Genomic DNA, 4,523 nt, shown 5'->3' on the forward strand with positions numbered 1-4,523 from the left:
CTTCCCTAGGGATCTGGAGCCTGTCCCTGGGAATGTGCTTGAAGGCTTTCTTCCAGCCTTGCTGTGGTTCAACTCCACTTGGCTGAGCAGTGGTTGAGGTGGATGTTTGTGCGCTGAGGGCCACTGGGAGCTTTATTTACAGAGGACATTCTGTTCTAGGGCCTTGGCTTCTCCCTCACCCAACCACTGTTGTCTGGATCAAACACCCTAGAGAGGCTGCCTCAACTCACCCTGACCCTCAAGGCTGGACCACCATGCTCAGAATCTCCCTGAAGAGTGACAGCCTCTTCCCTTGGGAGCAACTTCTTTTATTATTATTAAATCTGTTTTATTGCTATTATAAAGGTGATGTACAGAGGGGCTACTGTTTCATAAGTCAGGTAATCAGTACATTTCTTTTTGGACAATGTCACCCTTTCCCTTGTTCTCTCCCAGTTTTTCCCTTCCATGGTATCTAGTGAGTACCACTGCTGCATTTGTTCACCCTTTGTTCTTCTACTTATGTGTCCTCCTCCCTACCCTAAGAATATCCTCCTTTGGGTCCTAGTGCAGCTTTTCATTCATTCATTCCAATTCATTTGCTTCAGTACTGGGGATTGAACTCATGACTTATTTGAGCCATGTCGCTAGCTGGTGACCAGCTTCTGGCTTCTGAACACAGAAAATGAGCTCAGATTTTTATTTTATCCTATACCCAGGAGAGAGCTATAAAGTGAGTGGGCTACAAAAGGGTGATGAAATATTTTTTGACATAATGAAAATAAAGGATGTATGGGGCTGGGAAGGTGGCTCAGTGGTAGAGTGTTTGCCTTGCATGCATGAGGCCCTGGGTTCAATTCCTCAGCACCACATAAGCAGAAAAAGCCAGAAGTGGTGCTGTGGCTCAAGTGGTAGAGTGCTAGCCTTGAGCTGAAGAGCTAAGGGACACTGCCCAGACCCAGAGTTCAGGCCCCATGACCAATAACAACAACAAAAAGATATTCCCACAGATGTTCAACTGTCCTGAGTCTGCAGAGGATCCAAGAAGAGCACCTAGCCCAACACTAGAGCATCCACAAAGACTTCAGGAAATTCTGTGCATTTCTTTCCCTTCCTTCCTTCATTTCTACCTACCTTCCTCCCTAACTTCCTTCCTCTATCCTTCCTTCCTTCCTTCTTAAGAAAAATTTAAAAAAAATAAAGAAAATAAAAGATGAAAGTTTTCAGTTACAAGATAAACAAGGCTGGGTGCTGGTGGCAATAGATGTGTTACTTGATTGTGATAATTATTTCACAATGTATATCATCAAGTCCTCACTTTACACACACACACACACACACACACACACACACACACACACACTGATGGAAATAAACAAAAACAATCTAGCATGAGAGGACCAAACAGAAACAGAGAGGGTCTGATTAAATACCTTGGGACTCAGAGACAGGAGATATAATTTAGTCCCCTGTTCTCCTTTTTTGACTACGTGACTTCTGAGGTTCAGCCTTCTCTTCTGAAAACTGGCCTTCTGCCTGCTGTCCTCCAGGGGATCATGAACCTTAAACCCTTGCATGTATGGAGTTACCTGCAAAATTCTCAGTGTTAACAATCATTCCTCTTTCTTGCTCAGAATAAAGGAAGGAAGGAAAGAAATCTATCAGAGAGTACCAGAGAACTTACTATATTTTCTCTCTCTGAGGATGCCCGAAATTCTATCTTAAGGCTTAGATTCCTGTTAAACTGAAACCTCCAAAAATCAGGTAAAGAAGAGGGAAAACTAAAGGGATCTTTCAACCTTTCTGGGAACAAGATGCTGCATTTTCTGGGTGGCTTTGTGAAGCCTCTGGGGAGGAGACAGAGTCAAAGCACCAGAAGAGAGCAACTCAGAGAAGCCAAGGAGCATAGACTGGAGATGGCTAGAGTCTGAAAAACCAGGATCATGCTCACAACTTTGCATGGATAATGGACAGAGAAGAGTCCTCCGCTTGTCCCCTCTTTTTTCCCCTCCCCCTCTCTTTGCCTTCATACCTTAGGCTGCCTTTCCCATCTTCCTCCTGGGAGATTTATTTCTGTCCCCCTTTTCATTAAAAGCAGCGGAAATGAATCATCTCTGGGCTCGTTTAGTAAACAGCCTCTTGCCCTTGACCCCAACTGGCTAAATGGCTGCTTCCCTAGTGGCTGCTCCTGGGCTAGGCCTCATTCCCCCCCACCCCCCCAAGACATACAAGACATACATGGTCAAGACCCCTGTGGAGGCTTGTTCTCAGGAATGTTCCCCTCCCTCCTCTGGGCTTGGTGGCTTGACCTCCTCCACGCTGGGTTGATGAGAAATGACACACAGCATTCCAGATGAAATCCCATGTGCTAAGCTGAGGGGCAGGAGAAGCAAAGGGACCACTGTGTTTTGAGGGCCTTGCATGCCATTGCAATGACCCTATTAGGTAGAACTCTGAGTCTAGGCTCAGAAAAGTGAAGGAACTTGTCCTAGAACCAACAGCTAGGAAGTGATAGAGCCACTATCCAAATTGTGAATGCATGGCATCTTGGATTCATTCCATTATATCATGGTGCGGTATAGTGTGATTGTGTGTGTGTGTGTGTGTGTGTGTGTTGTTAGAACATCAGCTCAGTCCATCAGGATGGAAGTCTAATATCATGACCATTAAGCCATGTTTGTATGGCAGATGCTCAAGAGATGACAAGTATGTATGTGCCAGGAACCCTGTGAGTCACTGAGAACGGTGTCAAGAAGGGAAGGCAAGCTGGGTGCCCATGGCTCACACCTATAATACTCAGTAGGCTGAGATCTGAGAATTGAGATTTGAAGTTAGCCTGGGCAGAAAAGTCTATGAGACTCTTATATCCAATTACCTATATATACATCTTAAAAATGAATGGTGCCTCAAAGAGGTAGAGTGCCAGGCTTAAACAGCTAAGGAACATTGCCAGGCACCTGTGGCTCACTCATATCTGTAATCATAACTCTTCAGGAGGGTGGAACCTGAGGACCAAGATTTGAAGCCAGTCCATGCAGGAAAGCCCACAAGACTCATACCTCTAAGTAAACACCAAAAGCTGGAAATAGAGTTGCAGCTCAAGTGTAAGACCACTACCCTTGAGCACAAAAGCACAGCAACAGTGCCCAGGCCCTGAGTTGAAGCCCCAGACCTGGTGTTTATGCGTGTGCGTGTGCAAGAACACATGTGCACGTGTGAACATACAGGTAAAAAAAAAAAGCTAAAGGATGGTGCTCAGGCCCTGAGTTCAAACCCAGTATTAACACACACAAATATTAAGAAGGGAAAGGGACTAAAGAAGTTCAACACCTAATCCTTGCCTGCTTCATGGTAATGGAATGTCACAATAAGTACCCAGCTGTGGCCACTTTGGCTCACTTCCTGGTGAACACGGTCATGTAACATTTTTTGGGCTTGTAAAAATATCCAGGTGCTCTTTCTAGAAGCTGTGAAGGATATAGGGATAAACACCGCTGGCTTGGAACTCTAGAGTGAAAGTTGTGGTGTATGCTTGGAGGCAGAGTGTGGAATTAACGCAAATGTATGTTACTATGGTGATGCCAGGTGAATAAAAGTACTCAGGGCCAAAAAGGATTCTTGGATTCTACCAAGGAGTAGACTAGGGTCTGGAAAGATTGCTGGAGAAGGGGTAGCAAGGAAGGCTTTTGGGGGAAGTGGCATTTGGATATCTATATACACCAGAAGAAGGCTTTAACAGAAGTTAGTGCCTGTTTAATTTTCCCAAGAAACAGAGGTGTGGACGTGTCCTGACTCCTTGAAAACTAGACTCTGAATAGGTTGTTCTTGCAGCTAGCAAATGGAAGACCAGGATTATTTATTTTGGTGCCAGTCCTGGAGCTTGAACTCAAGACTTAGGCACTGTTGCTGAGCTTTTTTTTCCCCCTCAAGGCTAGCACTCTACCTCTTGATCCATACCTCCTTCTACTTCTGAGTTTTTGGCGCTTTATTGGAGATAAGAGTCTTTTTTTGGGGGGGGTCCGGTAGTAAGGCCTGAACTCTGGGCCTGGGTGCTGTCCCTCAGCTCTTCAGCTCAAGGCTAGCGCTCTACCTCTGAGCCACTTTCCTAGCCCCTGGAGATAAGAGTCTTACTGGACTTTCCTGCTCAGGCTGGCTTTGAACCTTTTTGCTCAGATCTCAGCCTCCTGAGGAGCTAGTATTACAGGCGTGAGCTCCTGGCGCCAGGCTCCAGATCAGGATTTGATATCACACGCTGTGGTACTTTCCGCCAGTGGACTGCGGGATAGTCCTTGCTAAGGATGGCGAAGGGTGGGAGATCCTGGGGGAGTAGCAAGATGTCCTGGGAGAGGAGCAAGGGGTCGTGGGGGCGTGGCCAGTAGCTGGGTGGAGAGGCTGGAGGCGTGGCAGAGGGGAATAGGGGCGTGGCTAGAGGCCCGGGGGCGGAACTAGAGGCCATAGGGGGCGCGGCTAGTGGCTGGGCGGAGAGAGCCGGGGGGCGTGGCGCGAGTGGGGGCGGGGCTTGCCTCAGCCAGCGCCAGGCAGGC

The sequence above is a fragment of the Dipodomys spectabilis genome, unplaced genomic scaffold, assembly GCF_019054845.1.
Source record: "Dipodomys spectabilis isolate Male_0828 unplaced genomic scaffold, ASM1905484v1 ptg000004l, whole genome shotgun sequence".
Taxonomy (NCBI): Eukaryota; Metazoa; Chordata; class Mammalia; order Rodentia; family Heteromyidae; genus Dipodomys; species Dipodomys spectabilis.